The sequence below is a fragment of the Lepisosteus oculatus genome, chromosome 14, assembly GCF_040954835.1.
Source record: "Lepisosteus oculatus isolate fLepOcu1 chromosome 14, fLepOcu1.hap2, whole genome shotgun sequence".
Lineage (NCBI taxonomy): Eukaryota > Metazoa > Chordata > Actinopteri > Semionotiformes > Lepisosteidae > Lepisosteus > Lepisosteus oculatus.
In genome coordinates, this window is record NC_090709.1 from 34,552,773 (window position 1) to 34,575,960 (window position 23,188).

Genomic DNA, 23,188 nt, shown 5'->3' on the forward strand with positions numbered 1-23,188 from the left:
AGCACCCGTGTCTCGCCAAAGCTGACAAATAAACAGACGGACAAGCCGCACTGCACGTGTGAACAGGGGAATGAGCGAGCGAGCGGGGATAGGGCGCCTCCTGCGCTTAAAAGTTTACAGCACCCGGTACTCCCAGGCGGTCTCCCATCCAAGTACTAACCAGGCCCATCCCTGTTTAGCTTCCGAGATCAGACGAGATCAGGCGTGCTCAAGGGGGTGTGGCCGTAAGCGAGAGCAGGGCTCGCTGGCACCCTTCTTATTGAGAGGACAGCTCCGTCACATCTTTTACGACGCTGCTCTTTTTCCCTTGCGTTTTTCTCTTCTTCCCACGTTCTCTCTCTTCACTGCCTTCGTCCCCGCTCTATTTCACTTCAGCCTTTCACTCTTGCTTCCTTCCAATGAGGACGGAGCTGCGGGAGAAAGGGCGCTATAGAGGATCGCTGTGGAGAGCTGCTGCTGTGCTTTGACATCTGAGCTCTGTGGAAAACGATCTCAATACAATTCTGAAAAACGGGACTCTCCGAACGCCAGCCGAACAAGTCTCCACAGCCGAAGCGCTGTGTCTCTTTTCAGCTGGCGATAAACCTTTCCTCGATCCTTTGCGGACTTGTTAAACTGTTCATGATCAGAATAAAAAACGCTCACGCTAATACACAAGCACCCGTGTCTCGCCAAAGCTGACAAATAAACAGACGGACAAGCCGCACTGCACGTGTGAACAGGGGAATGAGCGAGCGAGCGGGGATAGGGCGCCTCCTGCGCTTAAAAGCTTACAGCACCTGGTATTCCCAGGCGGTCTCCCATCCAAGTACTAACCAGGCCCATCCCTGTTTAGCTTCCGAGATCAAACGAGATCAGGCGTGCTCAAGGGGGTGTGGCCGTAAGCGCGAGCAAGGTTCGCTGGCACCCTTCTTATTGAGAGGACAGCTCCGTCACCTCTTTTTCGACGCTGCTTTTTTTCCCTTGCGTTTTTCTCTTCTTCCCACGTTCTCTCTCTTCACTGCCTTCGTCCCTGCTCTATTTCACTTCAGCCTTTCACTCTTGCTTCCTTCCAATGAGGACGGAGCTGCGGGAGAAAGGGCGCTATAGAGGATCGCTGTGGAGAGCTGCTGCTGTGCTTTGACATCTGAGCTCTGTGGAAAACGATCTCAATACAATTCTGAAAAACGCGACTCTCCGAACGCCAGCCGAACAAGTCTCCACAGCCGAAGCGCTGTGTCTCTTTTCAGCTGGCGATAAACCTTTCCTCGATCCTTTGCGGACTTGTAAAACTGTTCCTGATCAGAATAAAAAACGCTCACGCTAATACACAAGCACCCGTGTCTCGCCAAAGCTGACAAATAAAGAGACGGACAAGCCGCACTGCACGTGTGAACAGGGGAATGAGCGAGCGAGCGGGGATAGGGCGCCTCCTGCGCTTAAAAGCTTACAGCACCTGGTATTCCCAGGCGGTCTCCCATCCAAGTACTAACCAGGCCCATCCCTGTTTAGCTTCTGAGATCAGACGAGATCAGGCGTGCTCAAGGGGGTGTGGCCGTAAGCGAGAGCAAGGCTCGCTGGCACCCTTCTTATTGAGAGGACAGCTCCGTCACCTCTTTTACGACGCTGCTCTTTTTCCCTTGCGTTTTTCTCTTCTTCCCACGTTCTCTCTCTTCACTGCCTTCGTCCCCGCTCTATTTCACTTCAGCCTTTCACTCTTGCTTCCTTCCAATGAGGACGGAGCTGCGGGAGAAAGGGCGCTATAGAGGATCGCTGTGGAGAGCTGCTGCTGTGCTTTGACATCTGAGCTCTGAGGAAAACGATCTCAATACAATTCTGAAAAACGCGACTCTCCGAACGCCAGCCGAACAAGTCTCCCCAGCCGAAGCGCTGTGTCTCTTTTCAGCTGGCGATAAACCTTTCCTCGATCCTTTGCGGACTTGTTAAACTGTTCCTGATCAGAATAAAAAACGCTCACGCTAATACACAAGCACCCGTGTCTCGCCAAAGCTGACAAATAAACAGACGGACAAGCCGCACTGCACGTGTGAACAGGGGAATGAGCGAGCGAGCGGGGATAGGGCGCCTCCTGCGCTTAAAAGCTTACAGCACCTGGTATTCCCAGGCGGTCTCCCATCCAAGTACTAACCAGGCCCATCCCTGTTTAGCTTCCGAGATCAGACGAGATCAGGCGTGCTCAAGGGGGTGTGGCCGTAAGCGAGAGCAAGGCTCGCTGGCACCCTTCTTATTGAGAGGACAGCTCCGTCACCTCTTTTACTACGCTGCTTTTTTTCCCTTGCGTTTTTCTCTTCTTCCCACGTTCTCTCTCTTCACTGCCTTCGTCCCCGCTCTATTTCACTTCAGCCTTTCACTCTTGCTTCCTTCCAATGAGGACGGAGCTGCGGGAGAAAGGGCGCTATAGAGGATCGCTGTGGAGAGCTGCTGCTGTGCTTTGACATCTGAGCTCTGTGGAAAACGATCTCAATACAATTCTGAAAAACGCGACTCTCCGAACGCCAGCCGAACAAGTCTCCACAGCCGAAGCGCTGTGTCTCTTTTCAGCTGGCGATAAACCTTTCCTCGATCCTTTGCGGACTTGTTAAACTGTTCCTGATCAGAATAAAAAACGCTCACGCTAATACACAAGCACCCGTGTCTCGCCAAAGCTGACAAATAAACAGACGGACAAGCTGCACTGCACGTGTGAACAGGGGAATGAGCGAGCGAGCGGGGATAGGGCGCCTCCTGCGCTTAAAAGCTTACAGCACCTGGTATTCCCAGGCGATCTCCCATCCAAGTACTAACCAGGCCCATCCCTGTTTAGCTTCCGAGATCAGACGAGATCAGGCGGGCTCAAGGGGGTGTGGCCGTAAGCGAGAGCAAAGCTCGCTGGCACCCTTCTTATTGAGAGGACAGCTCCGTCACCTCTTTTACGACGCTGTTTTTTTTCTCTTGCGTTTTTCTCTTCTTCCCACGTTCTCTCTCTTCACTGCCTTCGTCCCCGCTCTATTTCACTTCAGCCTTTCACTCTTGCTTCCTTCCAATGAGGACGGAGCTGCGGGAGAAAGGGCGCTATAGAGGATCGCTGTGGAGAGCTGCTGCTGTGCTTTGACATCTGAGCTCTGTGGAAAACGATCTCAATACAATTCTGAAAAACGCGACTCTCCGAACGCCAGCCGAACAAGTCTCCACAGCCGAAGCGCTGTGTCTCTTTTCAGCTGGCGATAAACCTTTCCTCGATCCTTTGCGGACTTGTTAAACTGTTCATGATCAGAATAAAAAACGCTCACGCTAATACACAAGCACCCGTGTCTCGCCAAAGCTGACAAATAAACAGACGGACAAGCCGCACTGCACGTGTGAACAGGGGAATGAGCGAGCGAGCGGGGATAGGGCGCCTCCTGCGCTTAAAAGCTTACAGCACCTGGTATTCCCAGGCGGTCTCCCATCCAAGTACTAACCAGGCCCATCCCTGTTTAGCTTCCGAGATCAGACGAGATCAGGCGTGCTCAAGGGGGTGTGGCCGTAAGCGAGAGCAAGGCTCGCTGGCACCCTTCTTATTGAGAGGACAGCTCCGTCACCTCTTTTACGACGCTGCTTTTTTTCCCTTGCGTTTTTCTCTTCTTCCCACGTTCTCTCTCTTCACTGCCTTCGTCCCCGCTCTATTTCACTTCAGCCTTTCACTCTTGCTTCCTTCCAATGAGGACGGAGCTGCGGGAGAAAGGGCGCTATAGAGGATCGCTGTGGAGAGCTGCTGCTGTGCTTTGACATCTGAGCTCTGTGGAAAACGATCTCAATACAATTCTGAAAAACGCGACTCCCCGAACGCCAGCCAAACAAGTCTTTAAGTGGAAATCTAATAAGTAAATTGATTCTTAAAATGTAGAGAGCTTTGCAAAGAAATATATTGGGGCTTTTAGATAATATATTTCAAGGATGTAATTGCTGTGCTACAGTACGTGCAGAATTTTAGAAAACAGTGCGTCAACAAAGTACACTGTTTAGGTTACTTTAGAAGACAATGTACCAAAACAATATATGCTGTCTGGGTCGTTAGAATTAGCTGAAAGTAACTGATAAGCTTTGAATAACATATCTAGTGCTTCTTCTTTCGCTTTTTGATGTAATCTGTTTTCTCTTAGGGAAAGTGGAAGTTTTAGAATGGACAAAGCGCTGAGCTTTTTTACAGCGCAACGTCTTATGAAAACCCTGTACTGCTTGTAACAAATTGAGTCTCTGGTTGCTCCCAATATTGAAATAAAGACCTTACTCAGGTGAGAACTCTCTCTTGTGGCTTCCTTGATAGTTATATTTCCATGACACCGGTTTTAATGTCTGTAGATTGTATCTTATTTTTATTTTTTGTTTTGTTTCATGTTCATATTATGTGTTTTCACCCAGTTGACTCCAGTTAATAACAGTTCACCCAGTTAATAGCCACTTTTTATTCGCGAAAAACGGGTGATCTTTCTATCTCGTGATCAGCTTAGTATCTTTCTGTAAGTTTTTTTCTTCTTAATTAAACGTTTAAAATACATGAATTTCATAAAGACAACACACGTTTCGAACAGAAAAAAATCATATTCTGTTCTCTTCCTGGTATGTATAACAGATCAGCAGGTCTTATTTTCCCAATTGCTTTTTTCCACTGTATTTATCATAATGGCTAGCCAATGTCCTCTCTTAGCTAGGTTATGTTACTTGTGGATGTGCTTCTGCATTGCGTAGAAGCACATGTATCCATAGAAAGTGTATTATACTACTATTTGAGCTACAGTACATAAAAATAATTATATCGTTATTAATTTCTTTAGGTACGTGATTCCATATTATATTCCCTATTAATCAAATTCTAAAAGTATGCTTTTGTTTACTCCGATAACGAACACATTCACAGAAAATGTGAATATCTTATGACTTTTCACAAAGTATATAAAGTTAAGATGGTCAGAAGGAGCATGTAAAAACGTTTCCGAAACCTGGTAAAATCTTACTACATGTAAGACTTTGATGCTTAAAATGTTTAGGAAGAAAGTGGAATACTGGTGTGTATTTTTTCTTTAAACTACCAATACCAGCCATATACAGTTTACACTATATGTTTATGTTCCTAAATTAATATAGTTTATGGTGGTGTATCGTGGTTGTAGAGGTTTGATGGGTTTACTGAGACAATTATTAATTGTAGCAGTAATCACGAGGTTGTTCGTTGTGGCTTTTAGAAAATCAATCGTCAGAACAACTAACAACGCACACACACGGGTTCAATACACGAGATACATTTATTCATATAAATTGTGCACCAAACATATACTAGTCTGCCTGGATACGAGCGGCAGACCTTACTGTGAGGGTTATCAATATACAAGGTATATAATCTTGAAGAGATGCCAACACAAAGAGATACACAACAGAGAATATATGTCAATATATATCGTTCGGTTACCAAATCGCTAATCAGTGTTATTACCCACTGTTACTCTAAACTCGGAAGTAAATACATTACTCATGAATTAAATTGATAACAACTTGTGTTGAGGTACAATTGAATTCTCGAGACACAATGTAGAACATGGGGTTTACTTATCCACTGTGTATGGATTTGGAATCTCCCGGCACGAACACCAAGTCACTCTTTTGCCTGGGAAGAAGCTGGTTCGTTCCTGGTCCAGCGCTGCTTCTGAATAAGCTATTCAGGTTGTCGATGAGGGTCCAACTGTAGGCTGCCGTTGATCAAGCGGATCATTCACGTTGGTAGAATTCTGAGTACGTATGGGATCCTCGGCCTCGCGCTTAGAACAAAGTCCAAGTCCCTTTGCAGACAACAGCAGTTGTCACGTGATTGTCTCTGAGGATGCGCGAAAATGGCCAAGGAGAGCCCCGATCTGAGCTTGCGCTCCCTTTTTGACCAAGACATAGATGTGTGCTGATTGGTTGAGAGTTTGGCGGGCATTAGAGACCCACGTGGTATTACCACGCCCTGCCAGTCCCTGATTGGTTGGTCAAGGTGAGATATGAGTCACTTACTCTTGACACTTAGGAATGCAGTCCAGATGTCCATTCGGCACTCCCTAGACAGATAGGCACCAATGGATGACCATTGATCATGATAGCCAGGCTAAGCTAAGTGCATCCCCATCTGGGAGCTGTCCATTATCAAAAGAAAACATCTTAAATCAACCTGCATGAATACTTTCTCTGTGGCTGCACCACAAAGATGGAGGGTGAGATGGGGCCTCATTTAGGACAGAATACCACCGCCTAATTCTGTCTTATTAACAAGCATTGCCGCTACAACGGCATCTCTCCTGTCAAACTTCCTCCTGACATGTTTGACAGGATCTGGGCCGTGGTGAACAGTGGGAAAGACGCCCTGTGGAGAGTGAGGAACATGGGGCTGTTCAAAGGCATCGAGGTCCCAGTCAAGGCAGCAGGTAGCCTGGCCCTGTTCATCACCCGAGAGAACTATTACCTCAGAGATCTGTGGAGAGAAGGGAGGGAGGAAGCAGAAAATCTGTGGGAAATTGAGAGCATAGGTCAATATCTCAAGAAACTGTGAAAAACATTATCATGTTTAAGTAAAGAATGTGATTTGCACCAGAAAAAAATAAATTGTTGCTATATAACTGGTACCGTGTCAAAATGTAATGAGATGGGATTATATATACTGTTTTAAGTATGTATATTAATGTAAAGCTTTCTAATTTGTGATGTCCTGTATTTTTTTGTGAAAAGAAAATAAAGTTCTTAAAAAATCGATTCACCCAGGGCGAGGCTCGGCCATTGCACTCCGGCTGTGCTGACCCCTGCGAATTCCCCAAATGTGGGAATCTCGACTGCATAATTTCTGGTAGTGGGGGACTGCGTTCGCGCTCTCTCCTGATGTGCTTGGTCAAATATCAGATACGGGAGAGTTAGGATACCATGAGCTGCGATAGGATCCCAGTTCGAAAGGAGTCGATGCCACTGCTGGTTCCCGGTTTCTTTTAGTTAGAGGTCCGGAGAAGCATTTCAAGCTGGTTACACTACTCCTTCCATTCATTCCCTTTTCAAAGTCAGTCGTTTTGCTGTTGTCTGCATTATTTAGGCTGATTATCGAGGTTAGCCTTTATTTGGTCATGGGGGCCTCGGTACTGTATGCTAATTCTCAAGACAGTTTCACCCGTTTTCTGATTGCTAGGTTCTGTACCAGTGCAGACATGTCAAACAGTGAATAGCTGTACCTCTATTGTATCCGTGCTCAATGAATGAAATCAGTATTAAATGAATATATGTATAGTTATACGAAAAACAAGTGGTTTATTGACTCATCTTCATTTGCAGATTTAGAGGCAGCTTCGATATTCGGGGGAGGCATAAAACATGGTGCTGATCTTTGGAAAGCAGGAGGCAAAACTGACACGTTCTCATACAAGGAGCTGAAACCAGGCCACCTGGGTGAAGATCAGGTATCGTAACCGCTAGACCATATGGGAGCATACAGCCATGTTGTGCGTGCGTCATGTAAGCAAACTGTAATTGCTGCCTTCATGACCTGCTTGATGGAGAAAACACACAAGAGAGTTGGCACTCAGAGTGTCGAAGGGTTGATGTATACTAGGGCTCAGTTGAAATGCAGCGTCAGGACTTTTCCGACTAGTGTCACACAAAGAGAGTACATCCTTTCCTACTGGCTGTGTATGTCTCGGTAACTCGCTGTGATCGTATAGTGCTCAGAATTTGTGTTGTGGCCGCAACAACCCCGGTTCGAATCCAATAGGAGGAGTACTGCCTGACTGGATCGTTGATGAACGACAGAGGCCACTCCGACCTCTTCTTGGTTTTCTTCAATGACTTACTAAGGATCTTCTTCACATTCGCCCATGCAGGGGAAGCCAGTTACACCAAAGCAAACGCAGGAAAGTGCATTTCAAGCAGAGACCAGGAGGGACTTGTTTACACCGAGAGTGGTCGGAGAATGGAACAATGCGCCCAGCCCTGTTGCTGGAGCCGATTCTTGATGAGATCTTGGGCTCACTAAGAGGCCCCCGCTGGATGCTAATCTTTCTGTTGTTCTTGCAGGTCCTGCGCTGCTTTTGAGCCGACAGAGCTCGTCCTGGTCTGTCGGCACAGCCCAATTGCAAATGATCGGCTCCACGTACAGAAGGAACGTGCGTTTGGTACAAGAGTGCACGAAGGCACCGGAAATACATTGGGAACAAATGACCGGTCGTTCAAGACCTCTGTGAAGTACAGGAGCGTGCAAAACGAGGCTGCTTCCACCCGGTCTCGAACCGGGGACCTTTCGCGTGGTAGGCGAACGTGATAGCCGCTACACTACGGAAACCTGCAGGGACCGCTGCTGGTGTCTTGCTTGCGTTTCGGGCTGAGAAAGGGACGCGTCACTTTAGGCAGGGTGCGCTGGAGAGAGGAACAAAGGGCGCGATGAAACAAAATACCAAAACCCGGGATCAAACCAGGGACCTTTAGATCTTCAGTCTAACGCTCTCCCAACTGAGCTATTTTGGCGGTGCGCAGAGCCCACAGCCACCTGCTCCAGCCTTCCTGTGTTGCGGCATGAGCGCACCAAGAGTAGCGGGAGAGTGTTGCAGGAACGTCACTCTGAAGGAAAGCCACCCAGGTGCGCCCTCTGAGCTCTGTCCAGCGCATCTTCCTCGCATGGACTCCTGCCTGCGACGGGCAGGAAACAATTAGCAAGAACAGAACGACACCCCATGGGTGTCTCATGACCACACCTTAGGTTGTGACACGTGCAGGTGTGAGGGGTTGCCGGGCTACTTTGGAGCAGAGCTTGGGCGGAGGGGGGGCGGGAAAGCAGACAAAGAGGTGACACCTCAAGGTCTGCACGATCACAGCTCTCCGCCTCCCCAGGCTTCCGCTTGATAAGCTACTGGACACACCCGCCCCTCCTCACACAGACCGTGGAAAAGCCCCAGAGTGGGAGGGCTCTCTCTTCCTCCCAGGAGCTCTTGGACACGACGCACAGACAGGGCGCAGCGAACTGCCGCCTGCAAACACGGCTCCAGGCAGGACTCCACTCCGCAGGAGCCGCAGAGCAGAGGAGATGGGGGCAGCTTAGCTCCTGTGCAGAGACCTGAGCTGTTGTTGTTGCGGACGCTGTCTTTTCTGCACTCGGGGTAGGAGTGAATGTTGAGTTGCCCTTAGAAATGAAGCAGAGCACTTCAACGGCACGGGTGTGTGTGTGTGGGTGCGCCCTGGTGATTCTGGGAGACAGATCGAACCTGGGCTAAAAGAGAGGGGGCTTAGCCCTCTTCCATTTGCTAGTTCAAAGTTCTACAACCCATTTGTATCTGCTAGGTGGCGCAGTCGTCGTGCACAAAGAACGCTTTGAAAAGCGTCAAAGGCAAGTCATTCCGAGTTGGTCGCGAAATGCTGAAATGATCTCTCGGCTCCTCGGTTGTCATCCCTGACATCCCAACCCCGCCACTCACTGTGTAAAGCAGTGTCGTATGGCCCTGACATCACACCCCCACCACTCTCTACGGAAAGCACTGTCGTATAGCCCTGACACCCACCCCTCCACTCATTGAATAAAGCAGTGTCATCAAGCCCCGACATCCCACCCCCGCCACTCTCTACGTAAAGAAGTGTCGTATGGCCCTGATATCCCACCCCCACCACTAACTGCGTAAAGTAGTATCTTCAGGCCCTGACATCCCAATCCCGCAACTCTCTGCGTAAAGAAGTGTCGTATGGACCTGACACCCACCCGTCCACTCTCTGTGTAAAACAGTGTCATATGGCCCTGACATCACACCCCCACCACTCTCTGCGTAAAGCAGTATCGTCAGGCCCTGACATCCCACCCCTGCCACTCCCTGCGTAAAGCACTGTCGTATAGCCCTGAAACCCACCCCTCCACTCTCTGTGTAAAACAGTGTCATATGGCCCTGACATCCCAACCCCGCCACTCACTGTGTAAAGCAGTGTCGAATGGCCCTGACATCACACCCCTGCCACTATCTGCGTAAAGCAATATCGTCAGGCCCTAACATCCCACCCCCGCCACTCTCTACGTAAAGAAGTGTCGTATGGCCCTGACACCCACCCCTCCGCACTCTGCATAAAGCAGTCTCATCTGGCCCTGAAAATCCACCCCCACCACTTTCTGAATAAAGCACTGTCGTATGGCCCTGTCACTCTCTGCGTAAATAAGTGTCGTATGGCCCTGACACCCACCCTTCCACTCTCTGCATGAAGCAGTGTCTTCATGCCCTGACATACCAACCCCGCCACTATATGCGTAAAGCAGTATCGTCAGGCCCTGACATCCCACCCCTGCCACTCTCTGCGAAAAGAAGTGTCGTATTGCCCTGATACCCACCCCTCCACACTCTGTGTTAAGCAGTGCTGTCAGGCTCTGACATCCCAACCCTGCCACTCTCTGAATAAATAAGTGTCGTATAGCCCTGACACCCACCCCTCCACTCTCTGCATTAAGCAGTCTGGTCAGGCCCTGACATCCAACCCCCGCCACTCTCTGCGTAAAGCAGTATGGTCAGGCCCTGACATCCCACCCACGCCACTCTCTGCCTAAAGCACTGTCATATGGCCCTGACACCCACCCCTCCACTCTCTGCATTAAGCAGTGTTGTCAGGCCCTGACATCCCACACCCTCCACTATCTGCGTAAAGCACTGTCGTATGGCCCTGACATCCCAGCCTCGCCGCTCACTGCGTTAAGCACTGTCGTATGGCCCTGACACCCACCCCTCCACTCTCTGCATAAAGCAGTGTTGTTAAGCCCTGACATCCCACACCCTCCACTATCTGCGTTAAGCACTTTCGTATGGCCCTCACATCCCACCCCCGTCACTCTCTGCGTAAAGCAGTATGGTCAGGCCCTGACATCCCAGCCTCGTTGCTCACTGCGTTAAGCACTGTCGTATGGCCCTGACACCCACCCCTCCACTCTCTGCAGGAAGCAGTGTCTTCATGCCCTGACACCCACCCCCGCCACTCTCCACGTAAAGAAGTGTCGTATGGCCCTGTCACCCACCCCTCCACTCTCTGCATAAAGCAGTGTTGTTAAGCCTTGACATCCCACACCCTCCACTATCTGCGTTAAGCACTTTCGTATGGCCCTGACATCCCACCCCCGTCACTCTCTGCGAAAAGCAGTATGGTCAGGCCCTGACATCCCAGCCTCGCCGCTCACTGCATTAAGCACTGTCGTATGGACCTGACACCCACCCCCTCCACTCTCTGCGTAAAGAAGTGTCATATGGCCCTGATACCAACCCCTCCACTTTCTGCATTAAGCAGTGCTGTCAGGCTCTGACATCCCAACCCTGCCACTCTCTGCGTAAAGATGTGTCGCATGGCCCTGACACCCACCCCTCAACTCTCTGCATAATGCAGTCTCGTGAGGCCCTGACATCCCATCCCCGCCACTCTCTGTGTAAAGCACTGTCGTATGGCCCTGACATCACACCCCTCCACTCTTTGCGTTAACCCCTGTCGTATGGCCCTGACACCCACCCCTCCACTCTCTGCCTAAAGCAGTGTCGTATGGCCCTGACATCCCAGCCTCGCGGCTCACTGCGTTAAACACTGTCATATGGCCCTGACACCCACCCCCTAAACTCTCTGCATAAAGCAGTGTCCTCAAGCCCTGACATCCCACCCCCGCCACTATCTGTGTAAAGCAGTATCGTCAGGCCCTGACATCCCACCCCTGCCACTCTCTGCGAAAAGAAGTGTCGTATGGCCCTGATACCCACCCCTCCATTCTCTGCATAAACCAGTGTCTTCATGCCCTGACATCCCACCCACGCCACTCTCCGCGTAAAGCAGTATCGTCAGGCCCTGACTTCCCACCCCCGCCACTCTCTGCGTTAACCCCTGTCGTATAGCCCTGACACCCACCCCTGCACACTCTGCATAAAGCAGTGTTGTCAAACCCTGACATCCGACACCCTCCACTATCTGCATAATGCACTGTCGTATGGCCCTGACACCCACCCCTCCACTCTTTGCATTAAGCAGTCTCGTCAGGCCCTGACATCCCACCCCTGCCACTCTCTGCGTAAAGCAGTATGGTCAGGCCCTGACATCCCACCCACGCTACTCTCTGCCTAAAGCACTGTCACATGGCCCTGACACTCACCCCTCCACTCTCTGCGTTAACACTGTCGTATGGCCCTGACATCCCAGCCTCGCCGCTCACTGCGTTAAGCACTGTCGTATGGCCCTGACACCCACCCCTCCACTCTCTGCGAAAAGCAGTGTCGTCAAGCCCTGACATCCCACCCCCGCCACTATCTGCATAAAGCAGTATCGTCAGGCCCTGACACTCACCCCTCCACTCTCTGCATTAAGCAGTGCTCTCAGGCTCTGACATCCCAACCCCGCCACTCTCTGCGTAAGGAATTGTCGTATGGCCCTGACACCCACCCCTCCACCTTCTGCATAAAGCAGTGTCGTCAAGCCCTGACATCCCACCCCCGCCACTATCTGCGTAAAGCAGTATCGTCAGGCCCTGACATCCCACCCCTGCCACTCTCTGCGAAAAGAAGTGTCGTATGGCCCTGATACCCACCCCTCCACACTCTGCGTTAAGCAGTGCTGTCAGGCTCTGACATCCCAACCCCGCCACTCTCTGCCTAAAGAATTGTCGTATGGCCCTGACACCCACCCCTCCATTTTCTACAAAAAGCATTGTCTTCATGCCCTGACATCCCAAACTCACCACTGTCTGCGTAAAGAAATGTCGTATGGCCCTAATATCTAACCCCTGGCACTCTCTACGATAAGCAGGATCGTCAGGCCCTGACATCCCACCCCAGCCACTCTCTGCATAGAGAAGTGTCGCATGGCCCTGACACCCACCCCTCAACTCTCTGCATAATGCAGTCTCGTGAGGCCCTGACATCCCAACCCTGCCACTCTCTGCGTAAAGTTGTATGGTCAGGCTATGACATCCCACCCACGCCACTCTCTGCCTAAAGCACTGTCATATGGCCCTGACACTCCCCCCTCCACTCTCTGCGTTAAGCAGTGTTGTCAGGCCCTGACACCCATCCCTCCACTCTCTGCATGAAGCAGTGTATTTATGCCCTGACATCCCACCCCTCCACTCTCTGCATAAACCAGTGTCTTCATGCACTGACATCCCACCCCCGCCAATCTCTGCGTAAAGCAGTATCGTCAGGCCCTGACATCCCACCCCCGACACTCTCTGCGTAAAGCACTGTCATATGGCCCTGACACCCACCCCTCCACTCTCTGCATAAAGCAGTATCGTCAGGCCCTGACATCCCAACCCTGCCACTCTCTGTGTAAAGCAGTATCGTCAGGCCCTGACATCCCACCCCCTCCACTCTCTGCGTTAACCCCTGTCGTATGGCCCTGACACCCACCCTTCCACTCTGCATAAAGAAGTCTCTTCATGCCCTGACATCCCACCCCCGCCACTCTCTGCGTAAAGCAGTATCGTCATTCCCTGACATCCCACACTCGCCACTGTCTGCGTAAAGAAATGTCATATGGCCCTAACATCTAACCCCCGCCACTCTCTACGATAAGCAGTATCGTCAGGCCCTGACATCCCAACCCTGCCACTCTCTGTGTAAAGCAGTATCGTCAGGCCCTGACATCCCACCCCCGCCACTATCTGTGTAAAGCAGTATCGTCAGGCCCTGACATCCCACCCCTGCCACTCTCTGCGAAAAGAAGTGTCGTATGGCCCTGATACCCACCCCTCCATTCTCTGCATAAACCAGTGTCTTCATGCCCTGACATCCCACCCACGCCACTCTCCGTGTAAAGCAGTATCGTCAGGCCCTGACTTCCCACCCCCGCCACTCTCTGCGTTAACCCCTGTCGTATAGCCCTGACACCCACCCCTGCACACTCTGCATAAAGCAGTGTTGTCAAACCCTGACATCCGACACCCTCCACTATCTGCATAATGCACTGTCGTATGGCCCTGACACCCACCCCTCCACTCTTTGCATTAAGCAGTCTCGTCAGGCCCTGACATCCCACCCCTGCCACTCTCTGCGTAAAGCAGTATGGTCAGGCCCTGACATCCCACCCACGCTACTCTCTGCCTAAAGCACTGTCACATGGCCCTGACACTCACCCCTCCACTCTCTGCGTTAACACTGTCGTATGGCCCTGACATCCCAGCCTCGCCGCTCACTGCGTTAAGCACTGTCGTATGGTCCTGACACCCACCCCTCCACTCTCTGCGAAAAGCAGTGTCGTCAAGCCCTGACATCCCACCCCCGCCACTATCTGCATAAAGCAGTATCGTCAGGCCCTGACACTCACCCCTCCACTCTCTGCATTAAGCAGTGCTCTCAGGCTCTGACATCCCAACCCCGCCACTCTCTGCGTAAGGAATTGTCGTATGGCCCTGACACCCACCCCTCCACTCTCTGCATAAAGCAGTGTCGTCAAGCCCTGACATCCCACCCCCGCCACTATCTGCGTAAAGCAGTATCGTCAGGCCCTGACATCCCACCCCTGCCACTCTCTGCGAAAAGAAGTGTCGTATGGCCCTGATACCCACCCCTCCACACTCTGCGTTAAGCAGTGCTGTCAGGCTCTGACATCCCAACCCCGCCACTCTCTGCCTAAAGAATTGTCGTATGGCCCTGACACCCACCCCTCCATTTTCTACAAAAAGCATTGTCTTCATGCCCTGACATCCCAAACTCACCACTGTCTGCGTAAAGAAATGTCGTATGGCCCTAATATCTAACCCCTGGCACTCTCTACGATAAGCAGGATCGTCAGGCCCTGACATCCCACCCCAGCCACTCTCTGCATAGAGAAGTGTCGCATGGCCCTGACACCCACCCCTCAACTCTCTGCATAATGCAGTCTCGTGAGGCCCTGACATCCCAACCCTGCCACTCTCTGCGTAAAGTTGTATGGTCAGGCTATGACATCCCACCCACGCCACTCTCTGCCTAAAGCACTGTCATATGGCCCTGACACTCCCCCCTCCACTCTCTGCGTTAAGCAGTGTTGTCAGGCCCTGACACCCATCCCTCCACTCTCTGCATGAAGCAGTGTATTTATGCCCTGACATCCCACCCCTCCACTCTCTGCATAAACCAGTGTCTTCATGCACTGACATCCCACCCCCGCCAATCTCTGCGTAAAGCAGTATCGTCAGGCCCTGACATCCCACCCCCGACACTCTCTGCGTAAAGCACTGTCATATGGCCCTGACACCCACCCCTCCACTCTCTGCATAAAGCAGTATCGTCAGGCCCTGACATCCCAACCCTGCCACTCTCTGTGTAAAGCAGTATCGTCAGGCCCTGACATCCCACCCCCTCCACTCTCTGCGTTAACCCCTGTCGTATGGCCCTGACACCCACCCTTCCACTCTGCATAAAGAAGTCTCTTCATGCCCTGACATCCCACCCCCGCCACTCTCTGTGTAAAGCAGTATCGTCATTCCCTGACATCCCACACTCGCCACTGTCTGCGTAAAGAAATGTCATATGGCCCTAACATCTAACCCCCACCACTCTCTACGATAAGCAGTATCGTCAGGCCCTGACATCCCAACCCTGCCACTCTCTGTGTAAAGCAGTATCGTCAGGCCCTGACATCCCACCCCCTCCACTCTCTGCGTTAACCCCTGTCGTATGGCCCTGACACCCACCCTTCCACTCTGCATAAAGAAGTCTCATCAGGCCCTGACATCCCACCCCCGCCACTCTCTGCGTAAAGCACTGTCGTATGGCCCTGACATCCAACCCCTTCCACTCTCTGCGTATAGCAGTATCGTCAGGCCCTGACATCCCACCCTGCCACTCTGTGCGTAAAGAAGTGTGTTATGGCTCTGACAATCACCCCTCCACTATCTGCATAAAGCAGTGTCTTATGGCCATGACACCCACCCCTCCACTCTCTGCGTTAAGCAGTGTTGTCAGGCCCTGACATCCCACCCCCACCACTCTCTGCATAAAGCAGTGTTGTCAGGCCCTGACATCCTACCCCCGCCACCTTCTGCCTAAAGCACTGTCATATGGCCCTGACACCCACCCCTCCACTCTTTGCGTTAAGCAGTGTTGTCAGGCCCTGACATCCCGCCCCCTCCACTCTGCGTAAAGCACTGTCGTATAGCCCTGACATCCCAGCCTCGCCACTCACTGCGTTAAGCACTGTCATATGGCCCTGAGACCCACCCCTCCACTCTCTGCGTTAAGCAGTGTTGTCAGGCCCTGACATTGCACGCCTGCCACTCTCTAAGTAAAGAAGTGTCGTATGGCCCTGACATCCCACCCCCGCTACTCTCTGCATAAATCAGTGTCAAGTAATAGGTTTATTCCATGCTGAAAAAAAGAAGAAAGAGAACACAACGTTTCGGCCGTGGAGCCTTCTTCAGGTGTGAGAGAGACAGGGCAGTAGGCAAAGGTAAAGTAGCGGGAGAACAAAGGTTGAGAGGAAGGAGGAGTGAGAGGTGGGAGCAGGGGACAGAAAGAGAGGCCAATCAAGAGGTGTGAAGTCAGATTGGGTGCAGAGAGGTGTGAAATGAAACTTCCAATGAATGGAGAAAATTTAAAAGAACAGTAGTCTGTCGTTAAGGGAAGGGAGAATGTGTGATCCTAGCTGCAGAATAATTTTAGTTTCGGTGGTCTTTCTGATGTATGAGTTTCTGCAAACTGTCTTTGAGAACACATACAGAGAGATTAGAGTGGTTGTGGCCGTCAGAGGTGAAATGAGAAACAATGGGCTTGGAGAGATCTTTAATCTTCACAGCCCTGACGTGTTCTCTGAAGCGGTCTTCGAGTCTCCTTCCTGTTTCTCCAATGTAGATGGCTGGGCATTTACTGCAAGAGATACAGTAAATAAGGTTGCTGGAGGTACAAGATGCTGTCTGGGTGATCCGGAAATTGTCCTGAGGGGCCTTGAATGAGTGTGGTGGTGGCTGTGTATTTGCAGGTGATACAGCGAGCTCTGTTGCAAGGGAAAGTGCCTGGTGTGGATGGTTGTTGAGGGCGGTCAAGGGAGCTGTGAACAAGGAGGTTACGCAGATTAGGTGGTCGGCGATATGAGATGATAGGGCGATCAGAAAAGAGGGCCCCAATGGAGGGATCATCCTGTACGATGGAAAAGTTCTGGTTAATGGTCCTGGGGATAGGAAGTGTGTTAGGGTGGTAAGGAAGCACCAAAGGAATGCAGTTTTTACGGCGGGAGTTCCTGATCGGGTTGATGGTCCGGGGGGTGTTTTTGGCTCGGGCAAGGGCCTTGTCAATCACACTGCTGGGGTATCCTCTGTTGATGAAAAATGAGTACATTTCGAGGGCTTGGTTCTCGAAGTCGATGTCGTCGCTGCATAATCGTCGTAACCTAAGGAATTGTGAAAAAGGAAGAGAGTTTTTAGTGTGGTTGGGGTGAAATTAGCTGTACAGGAGGTAGCTGTGTGAATCCGTGGGTTTGTATTAAACTGAAGTGGACAGTCGGGGGTAGTTGATAGACAAGTGGATGTCTAGAAACGGAAGAGTGGTGGAAGATATGTTAACCGTATATTTGAGGGACGGGTGGAAGTTGGTGAAATGGTGCAGGAAGAACTCAAGCTGATCGTTGGAGCATGTGGCGGCACCGACGCAGTCATCAATATATCGCTTGTAGAGGTCAGGGACATAGCCAGTGTAGGAAGCGAAGAAGCGTTCTTCTACCCAGCTGACAAAAATGTTGGCATAGCTGGGTCCCATCCTGGTGCCCATGGCAACTCCACTGACCTGTTGGTAAAAAAGATTATTGAAAGAGAATGTGTTCAGTGTGAGGACCAATTCTGCACGGCGTACCAGGGTGTGGGTGGGTGGATCAAGCACTGTGCGTTTGTCCAGCGTGTGCTTGAGGGCTGTAAGGCCGTCATTATGGGGAATGACGGTGTACAGAGATGTGATGTCCATGGTAAAAATGTAGCATTCGGTACCCTGAAATTGGAAATCATTAAAAAGTTGGAGCGCGTGGTTGGTGTCTTTGATGTATGAGGGAAGATCTTCAACCAGCGGTCTCACGAGGCTGTCGAGAAAGGCTGAGATGTAAGTAGTTGGACAGTTACATGCTGATACGATGGGGCGTCCAGGGGTGTCCGGTTTGTGGATTTTGGGGAGGAGGTAAAATTGAGATACCTGTGGATGTTCCATGATGAGCCGGTTCGCCTCCTGGGGGAGCTCGTTACTGCTGATAAAAAGGGAAATGGTGGATACCACTTCCTTTTGGTAGTCAGTGGTAGGGTCCTGTTGGAGAGGGAGGTAGGCAGAAGTGTCAGTTAGTTGTCTAGAGGCTTCAAAGATATATAGATCCTTACGCCACACCACAACAGCACCTCCTTTGTCCGCTGGTTTGATGACAATATCATCCCTGTTGCGGAGAGACTGGAGCGCCTGATTTTCTCCTTGGGTGAGGTTAGACCTATGTTTACTGGGTATAGGGAGTGCCTTGGGAGCTTGATTAGTGCATTGGTTGATGAAATAATCAACTGGTGGAAAACGGCCAGAGGAGGGAGTCCAACAGCTCTGTTTGGGATTAATGTTGTTAATGACATCAATAACCGGGTTGTTATCAGCTGCCTGTGAAGAGAAATTGTCTGCAAAATGTGCTCTGAGACGGATCCTGCGGTAAAAGCGGTTAAGGTCGACATTGGTCTGGGTGATGTCCAGTTTCCTGGGAACTGGTACAAAACTGAGCCCTTTGCTGAGGAGGGATCGCTCATCCTGTGAAAGGGAAAGGTCAGAAGGTATGGTGACAACAAGGTTAGGGTTGGTGAGGGTGTTCGGGGTGTTGATAGTTTTCTTCTGTAGAAGATGACTGAGTTTTTTGTCCTTCTCTGTAGTGAGAAACTGGTAGAGTTTAGAGTTGAGAGATCTAATGAAGTTAGTTATGAAGGGAAGATGATGTGGAGCTGTCAGCCGTAGAAATTCCTTAGCCTCTTTGATGTTGTTGTCGGAAAAGATAATCTGTTTTTTGAGGGAGAAAATGGTAGAGAGCATTAGTTTCCTAGAAAATTGTTTTAGAAGTCTCTGAGTGTTACTCTGGGTGGTATCAGAGTCAAAAGAAAAGGTATTAAATTTAAGGCGAAATCCTTTAGGGATGATATTATGTCGACGACATCTGTAAAGGAATAGAAGGTGGTTAGAAAGCCTGGTCTTGGAACAGATGTAAACAGACGGAATGCTGGTTTAGTGAGAGAAGCGGGCAAGTGGCCCAGGGAGGAAGAGAAGGTATGACGAAGAGATCTAGAAAAAGATTTGGAGGAAGGCATAGTGGGTCGCATATATTTTCGTTTTTCTCTTTTTTACATAACACGCTTTCGAGAAATAGACTGTCTTGTAATGAAAGCTGCATTAGAAAATGTGTATCTAAATTAAAATCGGGAATATGTCTTTTGCGTTATTCAGCTTTCTTAGCGCTTGGGTCTCGATTCAGATATTGCAATGAAAGCAACAGGGGAGTAAGTTTTCCTTTTCTAAATCAAAGGTGATCTGCTCACAAGGAAGTATAAAAACTTCAGCGTTTACTTTTTGAAGACCGCAAATTGTCGAAACACTGTTGCTTCATAAGCTAATAAGTAACATTTCTGAGCACACATTGTATTACTAATGCTATTATTAATTAAAAAAAAGCTTAAATTCACATAATGGAATTTGGACGGCTCAAAGTAGTCTATTCCTTGTACACCTTTACTTGCCCGCTGAGTAGAGTTTTAACCAACGGCAGCAGAAGTAGCAGTAATAGCAACAACGTGGTTAGAGTGTCACAATACACTCTATGAAAGAATTGCGGCTTCAGATCGTTTTGTTCTGTTGAAGCTGCCTACAGGCTCTGAATTGCTGACATTGGCTGTGATCTTTTTCATGAAATTCTTCACATATTTGAAATATTTAATTCGGGTTCGCCTAATACACGGTGCAACCCGTACCTGCAGCAGAATGCTGTGGCACATGAAGCCGTTTTGTTTATCCGTTGTAAGGATTGAGGAGCGTACTACAAATCGAGCAAGCGAAAAGAAAATTAAACAGGAGTCAGGAGTTTTTGGATTGCTAATCCATTGTGCTCTGCTCATCTAGGTTCAAATTCCATTCTTGTCATGGTTAAGCCCTGAGACGTGTGTTTTTTCTAAACGGTGTTTGCATTTGTTTCCTCCTTTACTCCTGTAAACTCAGGATTTTTTTTTCCTTGGTGGCAACAATACGCTTCTGCAATACAGTAAATGGTAGACTCTGCTTTCAAATTAGCTGCACCAGGCATTCGGATACAGAAAAACACAGGGATTTAAAATTCAGGAATATGAATGGCCAATTGCTTACAGCTAGGGTTTTTACATTTTCTTATTTAGCGATTTGTGTATCAATCTTTTAACAATTCATTAAAATGCTAACAATATGTAAAATCAAAACAACAGCACCTTTAAATGCTGGGGAGACAGGTAGTTGTTTTTTTCATCAGATGCCAATCTCTAATGCTGTGTGTGAGAGCTTACGTACCTTTCCTTTTCTCACATTTTCTGACAACTATTCCAAAGGGGCACCCTGTTAGCTCCTAATACTTTTTAAAAGTCTGCCTGCATGTTTGATTATTGTCGTTTTATTTAGAAAAAGTTCAATATTGATCATAACTAAAGAAAATTAGGATCACGAATAAAAAAAGGGCTGAAGATGCGAGTCGCTCTTGAATCAGAGCTGGGCGACACGGGCTTCTGTTCTGATATGATTGTACGAAAAGCAGGAGGAATCTCTTCTCTCCTATGGAGCATGAGCTGAATCAGGAGTGAGACATTTCGTATGCTCGTGCATATGTTAACGCATGACCTACATCGTAAAACTAAATTAAAAACTAACATTAAGTTGTCAAAGACATTCATTTATATACAAACAAGAGACAGACATAGTAATGATTCTACATTAACTTGTCCTGCACTGATCAGACTAATTGAAATGTATGAAAGCCCGTTTCCGCCAGGGAGTTAAAAAAACGCGCTATGGTATCGCAGAATTCCGGCTAAGTAACTCAGAATTGCGACTTAGTAACTCACAACTCCGACTTTATATCTCACATTTGCAACTTCGAAATAGCCCATATTTCATTGTCTGTCCTTTTGTTATTGTAACGGATTCGGGTTCTAGCCAGCAAGACCTGGGTTTGAGCCAATACGGGGTTTGAGGCACGAAGTAGGGCGGGAGCGGCGAGGGCACAAGCCCTAGAACCCGAATCCGTTACAATAACAAAAGGACAGACAATGAAATATGGGCTATTTCGAAGTCGCAAATGTGAGAGATAAAGTCAAAATTCTGAGTTTTTAGGTCGCAATTCTATGATTCTAAGTCACAATTCTGAGATACCATAGTGCGTTTTTTTTACTCCCTGGCGGAAACGGGCTTCCATAGGTTCTCAGTGCTGCGAAGCAAAAGCAATCTCTGGAAAATCAGACAAATTATTATCAGATCATGTCAAAAGCTGATCAGTATTTCTTTACTGGGAAGCAAAGAAATGCTTGTATTACACATTTTAATATGACATGCAATTACACATGAAAAATAGTAAAATTATTTTCATTGCGGTACGTGTTGATAGAACAGCCCCCTCGATAAAAGAAAGTGTGGACGGACGTGTCGCATGTTCCGTACTCTGTCTGACAGCGAGTTTAACACACTTTCCTCGGAAATTAGAAACTAATTGAACAATAAATTAATCTGAGTTAATTTAAGCGAGTTTAACACACTTTCCTCGGAAATTAGAAACTAATTGAACAATAAATTAATCTGAGCAAATTTTACACGTGTGGGTGATTTAATTCTGTCGAAATTGCGTGGAACTCCTCCGCACCGGGGTAAAGTTAGCTCGAAGTTCGAAAACGATTTTGGCACGCCTGTAGCGCTTTCACGAAACCTCTTAGAGTTGCGAGAATGCTTGTTTTGTGTATAAAATACATTGTGGATGCTTTCTCAGCCTTTACTTTTTCGTTTTTATGACATTTTTTTGACCAAGCACGAATATTCTTTTGTCCATATCTTCGCAATGGAAGCACAGAACGCCGTCAAACCAAATGCATTTTAAAGACCACGACTTGTGGATATTTCCACAGCCTTTACATCAAACTATCAGTGAGCTTATTATCTTTTTTTAAACCTCCGGTTTTTCATCGATGCGTAATTACGCACGAACTGGAACCCGGGTGACCGCTGTGGGCACACGTTCACAACGCGAGAAATACTGTTCAATACGGCTTCGTGCGAAAAACCCGTATATGACCATAGGAAGCAGAACAGCGCAGTCTCCCATTACCCAGACTGTAAGCACGGGAATAAAGCTTTGTTTGATTTCTGAAACCCTTCCTTTACGCCCTGTTTTCATTCAGGTAAGGGTCAACTATATTGAAAATACTACTGACAGCAGGAAGATTAAAATATTCTTTCCTCAGCAGCTTATTAAAAACAGCTCCCATGATGTTCAAACCGATTTTTTACACAGAACACTGACACAGCTTTGCATTCTGAATCTCTTTTTCTCATGCTTTTATTTAATATGGCACAATGCACTGGGATAGGGGTATTCTGTTCACAAACCAATAGCATTTAAACCACAGCACCCACAATGCTGCAAGTGTTTTGCACACTAAGCAGGTCCTCTGACTTTTCCCAGCTTTGTTTTGGGTTGTGGAACCTTTCTTTATATTTTTTAGGATTTTCTGAAGATAACACTACAGGTAATACACTGGGACAGGTGGGTCATCTTCATGGCTCAATAGGATTTCAAATACAGCACCCACACTGCTGAAACCAAGTGTTTTACACACCAGACAGGCCCCCTAACTTTATATAACCTTGCTGTGGCTGTGGCCCCTTTCTTTAATTTTTTATGATTTTCTGAAGATTACACTACAGGTAATACACTGGGACAGGTGGGTCATCTTCATGGCTCAATAGCATTTCAAATACAGCACCCACTCTGCTGAAACCAAGTGTTTTACACACCAGACAGGCCCCCGGACCTCGTACAACCTTGGTGTGGCTGTGGCCCCTTTCTTTAATTTTTTATGATTTTTTGAAGATAACACTACAGGTAATACACTGGGACAGGTGGGTCATCTTCATGGCTCAATAGCATTTCAAATACAGCACCCACACTGCTGAAACCAAGTGTTTTACACACCAGACAGGCCCCCTAACTTTATATAACCTTGCTGTGGCTGTGGCCCCTTTCTTTAATTTTT

At 48.8% G+C, this 23,188-nt stretch overlaps 9 non-coding genes across 9 annotated transcripts; 1 reads left to right on the forward strand and 8 right to left on the reverse strand.

Moving 5' to 3' along the window:
- Positions 1–111: 111 nt before the first annotated feature.
- On the reverse strand, positions 112–230 carry LOC138217547 (5S ribosomal RNA). Its single transcript, XR_011181259.1, has one exon. It is a non-coding gene; the product is annotated as a 5S ribosomal RNA (ribosomal RNA).
- Positions 231–767: 537 nt separating this feature from the next.
- On the reverse strand, positions 768–886 carry LOC138244935 (5S ribosomal RNA). The gene has a single exon (XR_011193551.1). It is a non-coding gene; the product is annotated as a 5S ribosomal RNA (ribosomal RNA).
- Positions 887–1,423: 537 nt separating this feature from the next.
- LOC138244363 (5S ribosomal RNA) lies at positions 1,424–1,542 on the reverse strand. The gene has a single exon (XR_011192976.1). It is a non-coding gene; the product is annotated as a 5S ribosomal RNA (ribosomal RNA).
- A 537-nt stretch (positions 1,543–2,079) lies between these two features.
- On the reverse strand, positions 2,080–2,198 carry LOC138244724 (5S ribosomal RNA). Its single transcript, XR_011193339.1, has one exon. It is a non-coding gene; the product is annotated as a 5S ribosomal RNA (ribosomal RNA).
- Positions 2,199–2,735: 537 nt separating this feature from the next.
- Positions 2,736–2,854, reverse strand: LOC138217272 (5S ribosomal RNA). The gene has a single exon (XR_011180984.1). It is a non-coding gene; the product is annotated as a 5S ribosomal RNA (ribosomal RNA).
- Positions 2,855–3,391: 537 nt separating this feature from the next.
- LOC138244725 (5S ribosomal RNA) lies at positions 3,392–3,510 on the reverse strand. Its single transcript, XR_011193340.1, has one exon. It is a non-coding gene; the product is annotated as a 5S ribosomal RNA (ribosomal RNA).
- Positions 3,511–6,696: 3,186 nt separating this feature from the next.
- LOC138243624 (U1 spliceosomal RNA) lies at positions 6,697–6,861 on the forward strand. Its single transcript, XR_011192279.1, has one exon. It is a non-coding gene; the product is annotated as a U1 spliceosomal RNA (small nuclear RNA).
- Positions 6,862–8,232: 1,371 nt separating this feature from the next.
- Positions 8,233–8,305, reverse strand: trnag-acc (transfer RNA glycine (anticodon ACC)). The gene has a single exon. It is a non-coding gene; the product is annotated as a tRNA-Gly (tRNA).
- A 109-nt stretch (positions 8,306–8,414) lies between these two features.
- Positions 8,415–8,487, reverse strand: trnaf-gaa (transfer RNA phenylalanine (anticodon GAA)). The gene has a single exon. It is a non-coding gene; the product is annotated as a tRNA-Phe (tRNA).
- Positions 8,488–23,188: the final 14,701 nt, after the last annotated feature.